Here is a 21,294-nt window from a genome sequence, read left to right on the forward strand (position 1 = left end):
GGCTAAATCCGGAATTGGGCATACTGCCCTGTACAAAAGTGACCAAATGAACAGTAATTACTTAAATGACTATAACTTGGTCTAAAAAGGTCCAAATGACCTGAATTTTATATAGATGGAAAGCTGAGACATAGCCCTACAACTTTTATGAAGAAAACAAACCCAAATTTTGACCATAACCTATCTAAAAACCACCTACAATCAACACACCAAAAACTGCCGTTACCCAGAAAATGCCCAGAATTCTGGGTAACACCAAATCTGGCTAGCCTTATTCAAATAAGCATAACTTGGGCAAAAAAACTCAAAATGGAGTGATTCAAAAAGGAAAATAATTAAGACAATAAGAAACAACTTCTATGAAGAAAACTTAGCCAAATTACTGCAGCAACTTAACCAATGGAACAGTGCAAAACAGGATTCCAAATCTGAAATTTTGGAAATTTCACCTAAGAAACTTAAAGTTTGAGGAAACAACCAAAACCAAAAAATTAGGTAACCAAAATGTGGTATATGGGTACAATTAGAACTAATAAACCTATTAAGTATAGAAAAGTCAACATTTTGACTTAAATAGTGCCATGAATAGTGCCACCATACACAAAAATGTGAAAGACCCAAAATTTATAAATTGTAATAGGCAGGATAAGTCTGCAAAGAAATTGTTGGAATTTAAGTATTAGAAATATATACTGAAGCACTTTAAATTTATATGTTTCAGTTAGAAAGGGATCTTCGAAGGAGAAATAAAAGTTTGAGTAAATTGAGTCGACAAAAGAGATTTGTACACAACTAGTTTTTAATTGAGATTGTTTTGAATATTTTACATAATTAAATGATTTTATTTTTTCTTATGCACTATGTTTATCAATTATGGAATTTATTTCAATGATTATTTAAATTGGTATAGCAATCATGAGTTTAGTTTTGTGAAATATTATTTCAATAATTATTGAATATTGTTTTGGACTGGATAAATTATATTTTGAATTGTGACAGGCAATTTGCATGAATAAAATACAAAATTTTATTTTGGATTGTGATGAGCATAAAAAAAAATTTTGGAATATTGGAATTGATCTTAAATTAATATTGTGTTGTGATTTATGCTCACAAAAAGGATAAAGAAAAGCATGATATAGTTTTATATCTCACTATAGATGCTTGACTAGGTTATTATCCGTCTCTATATCTTTTGTTGAGGAGACAATGGAGTTAGCTTTGTTTTGTTTTGAATACCATGGTATGTGCAAAGGCTTAGATTCTTCTCTTATTAGAGGTTAGATCTAAGTAATTATTATTGTCCCGTCGGAAGTTTCATTATTGTATTGTGTACTATGCATGATGATTCGACCTCCCCGACCATAGGGAGTTAGAATCACCCCATCCCTTTTGGATTAGTCTTGCATAGTTAGTGAGATAAAGAATGAGTTTTGATTAATAAAAAATTGTGATTTTAAATGAAATTGCAAATGATTTTGTTAAAATAATTGTTTATTTCCATAATTGCAGGAATTATTTTTATTGTTCAGTTGTGATTTGACAAATTGAAATTTTGATCAAGTTTATTTTAACAAGTGACTATTATTATTGGCAATGAAAATTTTGACATTTGAAAATTGGTTAAGTTTAGAGATTCCAAAATTTTTGGTATAATTATTGTCAATGTATATTGTATTATATTTAAATTATAGTTGTGCACCACTGAGTTCACCACTCAGCGATAGCTTTGTATGCTGTCGCAGGTGAGAGTAGAGATAGAGCAGTTGAGTGAGATTCCTGCAGCTGCACCTTAAAGACTGCTTGTGACTAGCCTCGGGTATATTATAGGTATACCCTTGTATATTAGATTTTGATTATGCATGTAAATATATGTGTGTAAATTATTTGAGCAGTTGTACAAAAACTCTTGTAACATTATTTTGGTATGCAATGAAATGCAAATTATTGTAATGTTCAAACTTATTTTTGAGTTTTGTAATGAATATAAATTAATTTTTCTTTAGTGAAATATGAATGAAGTCATTTAATATTATTTTTGAAGACAATTAAATTGAGAATTGTTTTGAATTATGGAGTTGGGAGAAATGATGTTGATTTGTGTTGTGGAAGTGGTTGATTTTGATGAAATGAAATATTGGAAGTGTTTTTACAAGTGTTTGAAAAACTATTTTTCCCAAATATAGACTGCACTCTGTAAAAAATTTTCTAAAATTTGCATAAAAATAAAAATGTATAAAAATTTTAACTAGTCTTTAAACTTCAAGTATAAGTTTTTAATTCCTACAAAAAGTGCTCGCCACCTTCGAAAAGTAAGAAAATTGTTTTAAAATCTCTTGTAGTATATTTAATGGGTTACCGGTAGGCGAAGTATGGTAATTCATTAGATGTACTACGGGATCATGTTACCTCTTACTGAGGGGTAGGGTATGACAGATCCTATGGCTAAAGCTTCAACAATTGAGCCATTACCAATCCTGAGTCTAACATCTCGTGACTGCAAGCTGCTACTACTTGCTAGTTCCTGGATATCAAAAGTAATGTGAGAACTAGTACCAGTATCTAAAACCCAAGCTATAGATGAACTATGAGCATCATCAGAATCTAAATAACAAGATATATACATACCTTCTGAAGGTTTATCTTTTTTGTCCTTCAGAGAAGTAAGATACTCTGGACAGTTCCTCTTCCAGTGCCCATCCTTCTGGCAGTGGAAACACTTTCCTTTGCCTTTGTCAGCTTCGGTCTTGCCCTTCTGTTTGGCTATCTTCTTAGAATGTCCAGGAACTTGAGGTTTCTTTTTCTTATTGCCCTTCTTCTTTTTGGACTTTCTAGCAGAAGAAGAAGATGCAACCAAAGCCACCTCTTTTCCTTTATTGCCCAGCATATTCTTTTGGGCAATAACCAGCATGTTAAGCAAGCTAGCCAGAGTGCATTCTTGCTTAGTCATATAGAAATTTGTCATAAAATTCCCAAATGACTTTGGTAGGGACTGAAGGATCAAATCCGTCTGTAGTTGGAAATCCATGTTAAAATCAAGATGTTCGAGCTGCTCAATAAGCCGAATCATCTTTTGGACATGATCTCCTACATTTTGTCCCTCTAACATCCTCATTCAGAATAGCTATCTAGATATCTCATATCTAACATTCCTGCTGTGCTCACCATACAACTCTTGCAGGTGAAGACGGATCTCATTTGCTGTAACACCCCTAAGTTCGGTAGTGCGTTCTACTGTTCTGGTGACCAGTGTTGTCCGGACAGCTAGGATGCCTAGAACTACACTTTGTTATGAGTGAGGAGACATAAAATAGTGAAATACAAGAAAAGAAAATACAAGAAAAACAAAGGAAAAATAATAGCAAAGAAATGTAACCAAGTTAAGCGAGCCGAGAACCCTAGCGATGGGTGATCGCACCGGGAAGTCACGGCGTGGATCGTTGATCGCCCTCGGATCATGGGGAACCCCGAAAATATTTATAGGACTTAAAGAGACATCAATTGAAGTATAAATATCATTAGAAATATCAAAGAAAAATTAAATAATTAGTACAAAGAAAAGTGAGAAATCGAAAAACGGACAAAACCCGGTGTTACCGAAAAATCGGGAATGCAACCCGAATAGGGGCATTATGGTCATTTGACATCCCGAATTGTCTTTTGACCTAAATTTTCATTAAAAATAAATAATATTACACTTAGAAAATAAAATGAAAAATTAATTTGGTGGTACCTAATGTAAATAGCCAAAAGTGGAGTGAAAATTGTGTAAATAACACATTTAACGTATTATATGATTTAAATTTGGTGAGTGGACCACTAGGGATTTAATTAAACACTAATGGGGCAGGTGTAAGTCCATTTCACCATCTGCACTTCATCTTCTCCAAATCCCCTCAACCTTGCCGAAATGAAGAAAAGAGAATCCTCCATTGCCGTTTGCATGAAGCTCCATTAACTCCTTTATTTCACCTCCAATCATCTAGGTTTCTTCATTAAAGATCACCTCCACATCACAAGGAAGAAGTAGATACCAATATCAAGAGGTTTAGTGAAGGTTTAGCAAGTCCCAACCATAGGTAAGTTTGTATTTTTGAACATTGCTTTGTTAAACTTTATATACATGTTATGGGTGTGTGCTTTGTGAAGAAAATTTTCAAGTTTGAGGAGTTCTTGATATATCCATTTTTGGACAGCCATAGAGTTGTATGTTTAATGAAATATTCTTACATATGTTTGATGAGAATTCATGTTGAATAGGGTGAATTGATGTCCTAGTAAGTTATTTCCATATGTAATGGTGATTATGCATTTGAAATTGAAGTTGAAGAAAGTATGTGAAACTTTGGCATTGTGGAACAATTCGGCAACCTTGGGACTCCATGATGAATTTATGAATTCATGAAGATATTGGCAGAATTATGACATTGAGGATTGATGGATATGTATATAAATTAGTTATGGAAATTGTATGAAATAATGAGTAGTGTTTATGTGTATTTGTGGTTGTATTTGGACTTCGTAAATTAGAGTTTTATTTGGTGTATTGAGGATATTTGTATTCTGCCCAAAGTGACTTTAAAGTGAAGTGGTATATGGTTTTGGTAATGTACCGAATCAGAATTGGTAAGGGAAGTGGACTTAGAGTAAGGTAAATGTATAATTGATACATGTATGTGCAATGTAATTAAGGACAGACTACATTTTAGCCCATAACTTTAAATGTGTAACTCCAATTGGTATGAGACCAATTGGAGATGAAACTAGGCACAAAATGTGCCAACTTTCATTTAGAAAGTATACCAAAATTCTGCTTGCAAGATAGCATGAAAAATGACCAATTCGGATTAAGTACAATTGAGACCTGAAAATTGACTAATTGGGCAGCAGTTAGTTTTTAGGCCATAACTCACTCAAAACAGGTCCAATTGACCTGAAATTTTAACCATGAATAGTTAAGACCCATACCTACAAGTCTTATGAAGACACCAAAGCCCAGAAATGACTATAAGCAAGTCAAACAGCTTGCACAAGTTCGGGTCCAAAAACTGGCCGAACCAAAGTTGACCAAATTTGACCTAAAATGACCTAATTTGATGCCATTTGACCAGTAATAGTAAAATGACCATAACTTGGGCTACATAACTCAGAATGACCTAAAATTTTGCCCCGCATTCCGTAAGACATAGATCTACAAGTTTGTAGTTTTGACCGAAACCCAAAAACTAAGGGAACTAGGTCGTCTGGCTAGGTCAAACTAGTATCCCGGAATCCAGCAATTTGCAATAAAATGCACTAAACAAGGAAATGAAATTAGTAACGACTACCAACCCTAAAACACTATCGAATGTGACACATTAGTGACACTAAAACCTAAATTACCTAGAACACATCGAGGGTCGGTATATTAGGCGATTAAGCAAATAATAACTTTCAGTGAATTATTTGTCAAACATTATCGATAGAGACAGTTTAATTTAGTACTGAAACACTTCAAATTGTGTTTCTCAGTTACCAAAGACTCAGGAAAAGGGAAGGAAACACTGAGTCCAGACCAGGAGACAATTATTAGAGGTTTGTGCAAAACAACTATTTCTTTTGAATTTTTCAATTGAAATGAATTATGACTATTTGTACATTATTGTTTTAAATTGTGGAAATGTGTTTGAATGGATATTTATTGCTTAAAAAGCATTGTAAATGATTTGAAAACTGTGAGAAATTATTTGAATGATATTGACGGATACTTATTGATTGAAAAGTATTGGAAATGGTTTGAAACCACAGCTATTATGTATATTGATTGTATTCCTCGCTAGCTTGTCTAGTGGGACGAATTGAATTCCCTCTCTGGCTGAAGTGTTGAGGTGTGTGCCTGTTGAGGACGAATTGGATGAGTACTCATATTTTTGCTAGCTAGCTATGTTATTCCTCATTAGTCATCGACTTTTGGGACGAATTGAATACCTCATTAGCCATCGGCTTTTGGGACGAATTGAACTTTGGAACATGATTAAGCTGTGTGTGATTTATTGATATGTATTATGAGATTGTGAAATGAATTTAAACTCTTATTGACATATACTGTCTTTTGAATTCAACCATGATCTGACTTATTGAAATTATTGTGATATTGAGAAATGGAGTTTAAATTCTTGTTGATAATTACTGTCTTGAAATTAACTATGGTTTTAAGTATCCACTATTTATATGATTTATGAATTGTGATTTAAATTGTATTTGGTTAATGTTGTGCACCACTGAGACATTGTCTCAGTGATAGCTTTTTATTGCTGTCGTAGGTAGACAGACAGACAAGGCAGCAGACTAGGCTGCTAGTACCTCCAGCGAGATATTACCGGGTATAATGAGTATACCAACATTTTACATTTTATACTATAATGTATGACCACTGTATGTACATATTATTTTTGGTTTTGAGCAGTTGTAAATTAAAATTGTACATTGAAGTTGTAAAATAATTATGAGTTATTTTGACTTGTAAAAATTGTATTATATTTCTTTTATCTCAGTCTTTGAAAAATCACTGTGGATTTGAGTTGATAAATATGTTGTGTTGAGAAATATGTTGAAGTTGAGATTTGGAAAAATATTGAAGTGCTTTTTACAGGTTTTCTGAAGAACTATTTTATCCAAAATACAGATGGCACTCTGCCAAAATTTTTACAGAAATTCCAAATAATTCAAATATGTTAGTTCTATCACTTCAGTTCAAAAAGGTTTTTAATACCTATAAATAGTGCTCACCACTATAAAAGAGGTAAGAAAAGTGTTTAAAATCCCTTGTAGTGTATTTAATGGGTTATCAGTAGACGGAGTTGGTAATTCATTAGGTATACTACGGGATCATGTTATGCCTTACAGAGGGGTAGGATGTGACATTTGCACTTTGCATGTTTTCATGTTGTTTCTGTAACTCATTAGTTATAGAAGCAAGCATGTAACATCTGGCTCTCATATCATGCTCCTTCCACTTGTCCAAAGTCTCTGATTCCTCTAGAATGGCCCCTAGAGGTAAGGAACTAGGAATCTTTGAATCTAGAACATATCCAATACGTTCTAGGTTCAGGATAAGTTTTAAATTTCTAAGCCAATCAGAAAGATTAGGTTCTCTCAACCTATTATGATCAAGTATGCTCGCAAGGATATTGGATGGTGGTGGTTGTTGTGTGCTCATTATTATCAGAAAATAAACTACAAAAAATAACAAAATTAATTAGTAAATGTATCAAGTAATTAACCAAAATGATTATGGTCTTTTAATCAAATTGGTCCTCCCACTAACTTGGCGAATCCTACACTTTTAAAGTAGGAAACGAAAATCCTAGTTGGATGGATTTCTAGTGGGTGATTGAATTCTTATAGTCTTATTGATCATCCTCAGGCACATCCATTATTAGAATCACAATAAACTATAAGTGAGCAACTCCTTGCCCATCACATCTCATGTGAGATTCAATCATTTATTTGGCCCCTAATGCTCAAAATCTCAGGCACATTCATTATCGATTTATCTTACATTAGTTAAGTTGATCCCATTGAGGTAGTAAGCATGCAAATAATTTTAATGACCTTAGGCACATCCATTATAGTCCACCAACCATTTACATATTTACTACATTTTATGCTTAACAATTATTCTTAAGAAAATCTCTTAAACAAATGCATCATTCCCAAGCTCATATAGCTAATAATGCAATTGTTTAAAATTTCTTAAAATAATTGCCTCAATGGAGGGCCATGATATAATTAGCATAATTATACCATTACCAACTTAATCATTTGTTTGAAAGATATTGTGGTCGGCCTCACTACTATTATGGTCTCACTTTGCACATTATCCAGCTGGCATGCATATATCACATACTTGCATACATTCATACACATCTCATATATACATGGATAAACAAATAATATGGTATGATTATGGATTTTCTAAGGGACTCAATTCTGAGCCACCAAGAATTGAATTAGGGCATTTCTAGGTGTATTTCATTCATTCATTTTACAAGAATTGGTGAATGAGTACATAATCAACCTTTGATCTTGATCTCCTCCCACTGGTCCCACCAATGCTCTTGACCTCCTTGTTCTTCTCGCAATCCAATTACATTGTAACCCTTGGCATACCAAGGTGAATATACAAGAATATGGACTTTTAAAGTTTTTAAATAAATAAAAATACATCCTAAGTTATCACATCATTTGTAATATATGCGTCTAAAATAAAATTAATTATTTTACATTCGAAAGAAAAATAAAATAAATAAATCCAATCGCATTGGTCTTTTATTGTTCATGATCATCCATCATGCATATTAAAATTTAATAATTAAATAAAATATACATGTTTAAAAAATTAAATTGAATATTAAATATTCAACTAAAAATTAAATTTGAATCTCATTCAAATAATTTTAAATTCAGAAAATTTTTCTAAATTTAATTCTATGAAAAACAATTTTCATAAATTATTTGTGCGATTGGAATTCCTAATTAAACCATTTAATTAGGTTTGGGCTTAATTATGGGCTTTAAATTATACAACAATTGCATAAAAGGCCCAAAAACCAAGCCTAACATGCCCCTAAGGAGAAAACACGGCCTGTGTAACCTTTACACGGCTTGAGGCACGCCAGAACACGGCGTAGCCCATGTAAACGCTATCTTCAACACAGGCTAAGGCGCACGAGGGACACAGGCTATAACGGTCGGGCTCCAACCACTAGAGGAATTGTCCGTTTTGGCCACAAGCCTCATGGTTTTGTCCCATAGGTGGAATGGAGAACTTCCTAAGAGGTCACCCATCCTAGGATTTCTCAACCGAGCACGCTTAACCCTAGAGTTCTTCTAACTCTCCAGGCCATTCCAGCAAAAGGTGCCTCTAGTGATTAGTTCCCTCATTTTATACATTATTACTTTTTGAAACCAAGACCATCTCTGTGCTTTGCCGATGTGGGATTTACTTAAGGGATCTTTCTCCCCCCCGCCCCCGTTTCGGGACTCAGCGTCCTCGCTAAGGTTTGCCCCACCATCTCCTAAGAGGACACGCAAGTGGCTCTGATACCACTAAATGTGACACTCCTCATCCATCTACGGTGTAGCCGAGTAAGGCATGTCACACAGAGTGTCAAAGCACCTTATCTTGTCTTATTCCATATTCCAAATCATTTATTATTTCCTAATATATTTATTAAAAGTCACTAAGTGAAATTTTTGCCATTTATGTCATTTATTCAAAATTTATTTAATTTAGAGTTTTAGTAAATTTTATAGAAAATCCGGCAGAGTGCCGGCAATAATTTGAAAGAACAGTTCCTCTGAACCTGAAAAAGAACACTCCCAATATATTTTTCAAGTCCGCAACTCCAAATAATCATCAACAAATTCTCAATCGTCTCAATTTTTCAACACAATTCCACAATTTCTTTTTTATTCAGTTCATGTCACATTCAGGCTCAAATTTAATAAGAAATACTCAAATTTTATTAATTAACAAAAATTTACAAAATATTTAGATCAACATATAATTACATAAGTTTACAATGAACATGAATTCATAACTTACAAATCAAAATTAATATCTAGAACAAAATGCAAATACAAAATCCAAAAGGAACCTAAGGGTCCTACCAATGATGCACTGCAGATGAGAGGTGACTTTGAACTCTGTGCAGATCTGACTAATCACCCAGTCTAAGGTCTGCTGGGCTCCCTAGCTGTGTCTCCAGTACTTATGCATGGCAAAAGAGACACGCTAAGCAATATTGCTTAGTGGTGCCAATATAAAATAAACATAAAATAAAATAAAATAAAATAAAATAAATGTTTATGAAATTTTGATGTTAATAACTTTGCAGATTAATGTTTCAGTAAATTTTAATAAGATTATTAATTTAACACTTTTTATGTCCTTATTTGGTAATAATTTATTAAGACTTTAATTTAGTTGCCCAAGTAACCTATGCAACTGACCGGACTCGATAAACGGGTAAACTGGCACTAGGTACCAAGTACCTCGGGCTATCACACCATCAGTCACAAAATGTCTCCCGGTGTGCAACAAAACAGCTAATAAGTTGTAGTAATCATCGAGCACAAGGCCGAGTATATCATGTGTATCAAAATGACCAAAAGCCATAATATCAAAAAATGACCATAGAAGCCATAAATCACACAATGGCATAATGCCATATGCAGTACTGCTATCGGAACCCTATTGGCATGCCAACCTATCCAAACGAATCGTACTAGGCATACTATGGCATAATACAAAATTTAATGTATAATTCTTTGTATTTAATATTCATTAGTTACTATTTGTTTTACTAGTCAACCAAAATGTTGACTTTTTCTTACACAATAGGTAAGTTGGTTCTAATAACACCAACATGCCACATTTTTCATTCTACACATGTTGGTATTTGTTGCAAATTCAATTTCAAAACTCATTTAATGTTATTTCAAATTTTCAGATTTCATACCTTATGTTTATTGTTCTATTGGTCATTTCTACAGTAAAAATTTGGCAAAATTCTCTTCATCAAAGTTGTTCCTTATTGTGTCTTCTTTAATTCCCTTTTTGAATCACTCCATTTAGAGTTTTGTAGCTGAAGTTATGCTAATTTATTTAAGGCTGGCCGGATTGACTTCTACCCAGAATTTCTGGGCAGAAATGGTTGGGACAGTTTTGATGTCTTGATTTTGGATAACATTTCAGATGGGTTATGATCAAAATTTGAGTTTGTTTTCTTCATGAAAGTTATTCTAAATTGTCTAAGCTTTCCATTGATATAAAATTCAGGTTGATTGGACATTTCTACACTGAGTTATAACCAATTGAACAAACACTATTCATTTGGTCATTTTTCTAGGGTAGTATGTGTGTTACCCGGATTAGGTTAATTTTTAGGTCAACCTAAGATAGTTTTCTGGGTAGGGTTTCTTCACAAAAAATGTTGCATTATGTGTCTAGTTTCACGTCCAATTAGCCTTGCACCCAAATGCACACAAGTTAGTTTCATGTCTAGAAATGCTACACAAGTTCAGTTAAGGCTCTCCAAACACACTGGACTTCTGTGGTCCAGAATTGATCACAAAGGGCAGCCTACCCAACTCACAATCCAATGCCACAAATTGCTTCATTTTATGGGCAAACCTTACCAAATGGTCACTAATTGACCTTTAAAATATTCATCAACCATCACATGAGCAAAACCATAATTTTGCTCAAAACCCCAAATTCTCAAATTTCAATTCTTGCATTACACCTATAATTCATGTTCTAATCATGAAATTCATGTCAAGGGTAGCTAGTATACCAATTTAATTCAAAGAAAACCATCAAAACCCTAACCTAAACAAGGCTGTCGAAATTTGGGGGTTTTCATACACACAAATTTCATTCAAATTTCTCTAAATTTCTAACTTAAATTAAGTCCCTAAGCATGAATTTAGAGAGAGAAATGAGAGATTGGACACTAACCTTGTGAGCAGAATTTTTTCCAAGCTTCAAACTTCACTTTCTCTTCAATTCTTGGTAGCCAAACACTTTAGCAAGTGGTGTAGACAAGTTTTATTAAAGGGGACTTAGGGTTTTATTGTGAGAAATCATGGTTTGGAAGAGAGAGAAATGAGAGAGCTTTAATGGAGGTAGAGAGAAAGAGAGTGGCTGCCGAACAAGGGAGGAAGATGGGCAGAATTTTTTTCATTTTTATCTCATTTTATTTAGTTTTTATCCTTTTAAAAGGCTTGGAAATTTCCCATTGGTTAAAATTTATTTGTTGGAAAATTTTAAATTTTTATGCTTTATGACATCATGGCTTATGTAATAATTCATTTTAAATTTTATTTTCTTTTCTCATTTCTTTCACTCATTTTTAATTATTTTCTCTCCAATATTAATTCATATTTTATGTCATATAATTCACCTACTTAAATGGATAAGTCGGTCAAAAATCGTTTCTAAAAGCGAAATGATCAAAATGCCCTTCGTTTAGCTTAATGAGCTAAAATTGTCTGTATCGATTGATAAAATTTTATAAGTATTTTCTTGGCATTCTAATGCCATTGAAACCTCAATGACTCTTCTCTGGAATCCCAATAATTATTTTATAGAATTTCCCTCGGGTTTAGGGCTGCTAGCTGTTTTCACAGCAACTTCCCGTTAGGTCACCCATCGCTAGAGCTACGGCTCATTTAACCTTAATATATTTTATTTTTAAAATTTTTTCTTAATTTTTCTTGACATTATTTGAGCTATTTATGACTCCTCACTCTAGTCTAAATATAGTTCTAGACATTCTGGCTGTCCGAACCGATACTAGTCATCGAAACAATAGAATGTACGGACTAGCTAAAGTGAGGGTGTTACAGACTGTAAGTTCAATTGCTATCCTAAATTCGTGTGGGAACCTATAGAATCCTTAATCAAGAATTAATTTAGAAATTATTGGGAATTTGAAAATCAAAGAAACAAAAAGGAAATAAGTGTAAATAAGTGAATCAGAAACTAAGGACTCATCGGGTATTATGGAAAAAGATGGACTGTAACCAGACGAGGGGCATTTTGGTCAATTCACTTCAAGAGTTGACTTTTGATCTAAATATCCATTAAAATAAGAGAGATTAAAATATTGACATAGAAATTAATTAAATGACTAGTATATGGAAAATTAATGGGGACATGAAGGGAATTAAGGAAATTGTATTAAAATTAATAATTATTAATTAAATTTTAATTGGGATAATTATCCGTTATATAAGTGACAAATTGTATTAAAAAAAAACAAAAATCAATCATCTTTTTCCCCAAATGGCCGGCTCCCTCTCCCTCTCTCTACACCTCCATTTTTCTTAATTTCAAGCTTTGATACCTCCATTTTCCTCTTTAATTTCTGTCACACCTTACCCCTCTGTAAGGCATAACATGATCCCGTAGAATACCTAATGAACTACCGAACTTCACCTACCGATAACTCATTAAGTACCCTACAAGGGATTTTAAAATAATTTTCTTATTTTTGATAAGTGGTGAGCATTTCTAATAAGTATTTAAAGCATGTAATTAAGTGGAAAGCAAGTTGGAAATTTTGGCCTATTTTATTTTTCCGCAAATTTTATAAAAATTTTGACAGAGTTCTGTCTGTATTTTGAGAAACCAGTTCTTCAAATACCTGTAAAAAGTACTTCTAAAAATTTTTCTCAACAACTGCTTCAATTTCATACTCGATCTCAATCAATTTCTTAACACATTTATCAACTTTCAAATTTCAAATCCACTATCCAATGATCATCAAAATACTAGCAATCCATTTCATTCAAATTAAATAAAATAGTTCCATTCATATTTCATTAGAAACAAAACAATTTATATACACATCTTTACAAATTTATATCAAAAGAAACACAAACTAAACTTTATTAAGAACTTCATACAAATTTTTGTACAAGCTGCTCAAGACCCATTTACATGTTCATACATTTATATGCAATACATACATCAAAAGAAATATTTACAATTAGGGTATAAATTATACCCGATAGCTTCAAAACAGGAAGATCCTCAATCCTTAGCATTTCGATCTGCTCTTCAGTCTCAGATCTGCGGCAATAGAAGCTATCGCTGAGTACTAGGACTCAGTGGTGCACAACATACTAAAATAATCTTTATGCAAAACTTAAATCACATTTATTAAAAAATTTGGCTGAACATGAGAATTAAGTACAAATCATGCATTATGAGATTTTAAATGCAAACCAAGTTCATGTCAAAGTATCAAAACACATTTCATAAAACCCACAGTTAAATCATGCCATTCGAAACAAATAAAATCTCAATAGCCAGAGGCTAAAGAGAAATCACATCACAGGGCTAGCTAGCTCAAATATATGGATATCCATTCACATCCTCTTCTACTGGCACACCTCAACACTTCTCCAGAGAAGGAATCAAAATTGAAGCAATTACCCCACTAGTCGTGCTAGTGAGGTGTTCAAATATATGGTCATGACACTGTGGTTTCAAAACTTATCACATTTTCAAATATAATAAACAATTTAACAATTTAAAATTTTTAAATCAATCATAAATAAAACAATATATAATATCAACAAAAAAAAAAAAAAAAAAAAAAAAAAAAAAAAAAAAATATTAATGAATTTTTTTTAAATGATTTTGAATGATGTGAAAAACAAAGCAAAAGTTGCTTGTGGCCACTCCTTGACTCCTCTCTGGTCCTTTTTTTTTTTCTTTTTTTTTCACACACAACACACACACACACAAAGTTTCATTTTCATAAAAAAAAAAATATAAAAAAAAAAAAACTTTTCACTAGCTCTAAGCTCTCTAAAATTAAAAAAATTTTTTTTTTTTTTTTTGTTTTTGTATTATTTCTATTCATATTCAATTATTATTATTTCTAAGGCTTAATATAATAAATTCCAATTCCAACTTCACACCACATACCACATTTTTAAACTTGTTTGTTTTGGTTTTTTTTTTTTTTCAAAACTTTAGGCTTTTAAAAAAAAAATTCAAATTTCAGTGTCCCCCTAATAATTTTTGTTTTTCATTGGTCGTCATTGTTGGAATTTGACAAAACTTTCTTCATAGAAAATGTTCCTTATTGCCTTAAGTTTATTCTCCTTTTTTAATCACCCCAATTGGAGTTTTGTAGCTCAAGTTATAAGCAAATTATGTTAACTGTTCATGCTGCAGAATTTTATTCTGGCAGATTATTGATTCCAACTTCGTTCAGCAATTTGATCAAGTTAGGTCCATAATTTTATCACACCTTACCCCTCCGTAAGGCATAACATGATCCCGTAGAATACTTAATGAACTACCGAACTTCACCTACCGATAACTCATTAAGTACCCTATAAGGGATTTTAAAACGATTTTCTTACATTTTGGAAGTGGTGAGCATTTTAGTGAGAATTAAAAACCATTTATTCAAAACTTAAAGACTAGTAAAAATTTTTGTCCATTTAAATTTTGCCGGAAATTTTATAAAAATTTTGACAGAGTTCCGTTTGAAACTGGAGAAAACAGTTCTTCAAATACCTAAAAAAAACACTTCCAAAAATATTTCACAACTCCCAACCTTCAATAACTCAATCATCCCAATTCAATGCACTTCAAAATAATTTCACAATACAAATCAAGATTTCTCATCTCAAAATATTTAATATCTCCATTCACAAAGCATAAAGCAGAAAATTCATATGTACAAATATTAAATTTACAGAAGAGAATCCAAAATAATATTATTACAATTTATTTACAACTGCTCAACTTATATTGATACACACAACATTTCTATATTTACATCAAAATTATCTACAAGGGTATAAAATAATAACCGTACAAAATGGTCAGAGTAGTCCTCGATTAAACAGTAGCTCACTCTGCTGCTTTCTCCTTGCTCTTATCTGCGACAGCAAAATAAGCTATCGTCGAGCATAAAAATGCTCAGTGGTGCACAATAAAAATTTAAAATGCAATAAATAAATCATTCATTGCCAAACACAATTTAAATGTTCTCAATCATATTTCACAAATATTAAAGTTCATAATAACATCATTTGGTCAAATAATCTATTAAACACAGTTTAGTCAAATAATTTCATAAACACAGTGTTGCCAAAGTCATACACAACTTAAGCCATGACACAAAATTTCCGATCAATGCCGTGTTGTACACCACGACAAAGCAATCTCAACCCCATTAATCGAAATTAATGAGGGAGGTGGCTAGCTAGCTAATGAGTACTCATCCGATCTACAACCTCACTGGCAAGCCAGAGAGGGAGGAAAATAAACGATCTCAACCCCATAAATGGAGGAGGAATAATGTGATATTGTCAGGCTAAGTGTGAACATAAAATTAATTCAAAACAATTTATGCAAACAATTTATGAGAAATCTGATCACTTTTCAAAGTCACATTTACGATTATAAAATGGCAACACAATACATAATTAATCAAAGAAGTCAAATTTTTGAGATTTAAAATATTTAAACAATTATTATTGTGCACAAACCTGACTGAAGTCGCCTTTAAGCCTTAACTCAGTCTCTTTGAGTTTCCAAGTCTTTTTCAGCTGAAACACACAATTTCACAGTGCTTCAGTACCATAACTTAGCATAAATCCAAAGATAAATTTCACTTCATTTTTACCTAGCTTTAATGTACTAATTTCGACGTTCTCGGAGTTTTTGTGTTTCGGGTTACTATTCATTACACTATTCAAGTCAAATTGTTGACTTTTTAAGGCTTAATAGGTATGGGAACTCCAACTTCACCCACATACCACATTTTGGTCACCAAACTTGTTGGTTTTGGTCATTTTCTCAAAGCTTAAGTCCTTTTTGCAAAATTGTCAAATTTTAGTTTTGGTGCTCTTAGTTACACTATTCCATTGGTCAATCTACTATTAGAATTTGGCAAACCTTCCTTCATAGAAAATGTTCCTTATTGTCTTAAGTGTATTCTCATTTTTGGATCACCCCAATTGGAGTTTTGTAGCTCAAGTTATAGCTAAAATACAATTACTGTTTACGTGCTCATTCATCTTGCTATTTTGGTTACGCTGATTTTTGATCCAACTTCGTTTAGTAATTTGATCAATTTAAGTCCATAATTTGGTCTAATTTCCTTCATACGAAATGTTCTACTATGTCTTAGGTCTCCATCGGTTCAAGAATCGCCTAAATTGGAGTTTTCTAGAGAGAGTTAAAACCATTGGAACTTTACTGTTCAAATAGAAATCTGCAGTTTTGCAGGTTCAGTAGCTCAACTTTGCCCAATAATTTGATTAGGTTAATGGCATAATTTGGGTTGGTATTCTTCATAAAAGTTTTAGATATATATGTGATCTAACTACTGGTAAAATTTCAGGTCAATTTGACCTGCCTAGCTCGAGTTATGACCAAATGAATAAATACTGTTCATTTGGTCAGTTTGTACAGTGGCAGCCTGCTCTCATTCCACTTTGGTCAATTGGTTCACTAAGTTTTAGTCAGTTTTTGGCCATAGTTCCTCAATGAAAATTGTGGAATTTTATGTCTATTTTCATCTCCAATTGATGGCATATCAATTGGACTTGTAAAATTTCTGTTTTGGTCCTTCAAAGTTGGCTTGGTCATGCTGCATTCACCCTCCGAATTTGGCTTCCATTCTAACAATTCCCACACATCTCCTTTGGTCATTATTGACCATTTTTCAGTTCACAATTGGTCAAAGTCATCATTTATGCATTTCTCCAAATTTTGGTTCACAAACCCTAACATTCAAACCTTAACTCATCCATCTCATGCATTTAATCACAATTAGTGCACTTAACCTTAACCATTCAACTAATCAAAGCTTTTAAACTCATTCAAACTCATTAAATTCATGCAATTCATACTCCCTTCAACAGGTCAAAATTTCAGTTTGGTCCCTCACAATCTTTTTCTTTTAATTTTAAGTTAATATCTAAGTTACTTGAGCTAAACACATAAATAAGAAACTAAAATTTTCAAAGTAAATTGCTTACCTCCACTTGAATTTCAATTCTTCAATTTCACTCCCTTATTCCCTTTCTTTCCTTCTTCTAAAGCTTCCTCAAGTTGAACTAACAAGTTTTTTATGGTTTATTTTGAGGTCAAAGTGGATTGAAGTAGTTGGAAGAAAGCTTAACTCAAGCTTTAATGGAGTTCTTCAATGGAGAGGTGAGAGAAAGGTGGGCAGCACAATAGGAAAAAGAAGACCAAAATTGATTTTTTTCATTTCTTTTCTTTATTTATTTTAGTTGATGGAAGACCACAAAATCCCATTTAATAAATAATTTAATTAATTCTTTTGTGACATCATGCATGAGGTCATGCATGATATCATCACCCTTTTTACTTTTTTATTTTCCTCTTTTTTTTTTCTATTAGTTCTTTAATTTAATTCTCGATTTTGAAATTTTCTTTTCTCTAATTTTATTTGACAGTTAGGTCAGGAGTCAGCTCTCAGGGTCAATTGACCAAATTGCCCCTCGCTGGTTCATCCCGGTTTACAAATAATTCCATATTTCTTCCGGCTCCTTGACCTAATTATTTGACTGGCTTAATAGTTCTTTTTCATGATTTTCTCTTTTCCACTATGTTTATAATGGTCCTAAGGACCACAGCGTAACATTTTACGGTTCGAAATTTGAGTTTAAAACGACTTCGCAGTCGTTCCCGAGGAGGTCACCCATCGCTGTGACTCTCGGCTTGTTTAACTTTTTATGTTCTGTTTTTCTTATTTATACTTAACTAATTGAACATTATTAATTATTTGTGTTTATGGCTTCTCTAGTTGTCTTAAGTATGGTTCTAATCCCCTTAATTGTCCGGACCGACACCGGTCACCGGAACAGTGAAATCTACCAGGCTATGCAAACGGGGGTGTTACAATTCTCCCCCCCTTAAAATAAATTTCGTCTCGAAATTTTACCTGGTATCAATCTCAGAACAGCTGTGGGTGTTGTCTCCTCATGTGGTCCTCTCGTTCCCAAGTAGCTTCTTGGCCCGAATGATGGTTCCACAGCACTTTTACTAATGGTATCTGTTTGTTTCGTAGCTGCTTCACCTCATAAGCCAGAATCTTTATGGGTTCTTCTTCATATGTGAGGTCTGGATTCACTTCAATTTCTTCTACTGGTAATACATGAGATGGGTCTGATCGATACCTCCTCAACATAGACACATGGAAGATGTTATGTATCTTCTCCAACTCTGGAGGTAGTGCCAAACGATAAGCCAATGGACCCACTCTTTCCAATACCTCATATGGCCTGATAAAACGAGGACTTAGTTTCCCCTTTCTGCCGAATCTCATAATCCTCTTCTAAGGAGAAACCTTGAGGAAAACTTTCTCACCTACTGCATACTCAATATCCCTTCTTTTCAAATCAATATAGGACTTCTGACGGTCTGATGCAGCTTTAAGTCAATCTCTGATCACCCTGATTTTCTCTTTAGTCTGTTGAACAATTTCGGGTCCAATCATTTTTCTTTCACCCACGTCATCCCAACACAACGGGGTGGAATGCAGTACTGAAGTTTAATCTAGTTCCTAGGGCTCTCTGAAGACTACCCCAGAATCTAGAAGTGAACCTAGGATCTCTGTCTGATACAATGGATACTGGCACTCCATGCAGTCTCACAATCTCATCAATGTACAACCTGGCCAATCTGTCCAAGCGTAGTCCATTGATTTGGCGAGAAAATGAGCGACTTAGTCGATCTGTCGACAATGACCCATCTTGCATCATGACTCTTACGTGTCGCGAAGTCCCATTACAAAATCCATCTTTATTCTTTCCCATTTCCATTCTGGCACTGGTAGTGGATGTAACAACCCAGTTGGTACTTGATGCTCTGCCTTTACTTGCTGACAAGTCAGGCATTTGGATACAAACTCTGCCACATCTCTCTTCATACCCATCCACCAGTAATGCTCCTTTAGCCCTCTATACATTTTTGTACCACTAGGGTGCATGGCAAAAGGAGACTCATGTGCTTCCTTTAAAATGATCTGCCTCAAATCAACATCATTAGGAACACATATTCTACCCTGGTGTAGCAATAGACTATCATCTATGATTGAGAACTCTGGTTTCTTGCCCTGTCTGACTTCTTCCAACAGCTTCTGATACTTTTCATCATTCTGAGTAGCCATTCTGATCTGATCAATTAACACTGGCTGTACATGCCATGCAACTGCTGTCGGCCCCTCATCATTAATCTCTAGACTGGCATGTAATGATCTCAACTCATGTACTAAAGACAAAAGAGTAACCTGTAGACTTGCCATAGTCTTGTGACTTAGGGCGTCAGCCACAACATTAGCTTTTCCTGGCTGATAGTCTATCAGACAATCATAGTCTTTTATCAACTCTAACCATCTCCTCTGTCTCAAATTCAACTCTTTTTGGGTGCCCAAATAATTCAAACTCTTATGATCTGTGTAGATGTAGCACTTCTCCCCATACAAATAATGTCTCCAGATCTTAAGAGCAAACACGATAGCTGCAAGCTCCAAATCATGTGTCGGATAATTCCTCTCATGCGGTTTTAGCTGGCGTGATGCATAGGCAATGACATTTCGCTCTTGCATCAACACACAACCTAACCCGTTGTGAGAAGCATCGCTGTAAACTGTATATTCTTTACCCCGGTGTGGGTAAAGTCAGGACTGGAGCCTCTGTCAAACATCTTTTCAATTCATCAAAACTTTGCTGGCATTTGTCCGTCCACTGAAATTTCACATCCTTTTTAAGTAGCTTGGTCAATGGAGATGCCAACATGGAGAATCCCTTCACAAATCGACGGTAGTATCCAGCTAACCCAGAAAACTGCGAATCTCTGTGACATTTCTGGGTGGCTTCCAATTAAGGACAGCTTCAATCTTGCTAGGATCTACCTTAATACCCTCTGCTGATACTATGTGCCCCAAAAAGGATATCTCCTTCAGCCAAAATTCACATTTCGATAATTTGGCGTATAGCTGTTTCTCCCTCAAAGTCTGTAGTATAATCCGCAGATGTCTATCATGCTCTTCTGCATTCCTCGGATAGACCAATATATCATCGATAAATACCACAACAAATTGGTCGAGGTATGGTCTGAAGATAGTGTTCATCAGATCCATAAAAGCAGCCAGAGCATTAGTTAACCCGAATGGCATGACCAAGAACTCATAATGGCCATAGCGGGTTCTGAAGGCAGTTTTAGAAATACTCTGCTCTTGTACTTTCAGCTGATAATAGCCTGACCTCAGGTCAATTTTGGAGAACACAGCTGCACCCCTTAACTGATCAAATAAGTCATCGATGCGGGGCAATGGGTATTTGTTCTTTATTGTCACCTTATTCAACTGCTGATAGTCAATGCATAACCGGAGAGTGCCATCTTTCTTCTTTACAAACAATACTGGCGCTCCCCAAGGTGACACACTAGGGCGGATAAAGCCCTTATCAAGGAGCTCTTGCAACTGTACTTTCAATTCTTTTAGTTCTGCAGGTGCCATTCTGTATGGTGTTATGGAGATTGGGTCCACACCAGGCATAACATCAATTTCAAACTGCACTTCTCTTTCTGGAGGTAATCCTGGCAATTCTTCAGGAAATACATCCGGAAAGTCACATACAGTAGGAATGTCCCTCAGTGCTGGACTCCCCACTTGGGTGTCTATCACATGTGCCAAGTACGCCTCACACCCTTTTCTAATCATTTTTCTAGCCAGTGCAGCT

This window comes from Hevea brasiliensis, chromosome 14 (assembly GCF_030052815.1).
Source record: "Hevea brasiliensis isolate MT/VB/25A 57/8 chromosome 14, ASM3005281v1, whole genome shotgun sequence".
In the NCBI taxonomy this organism is placed as follows: domain Eukaryota; kingdom Viridiplantae; phylum Streptophyta; class Magnoliopsida; order Malpighiales; family Euphorbiaceae; genus Hevea; species Hevea brasiliensis.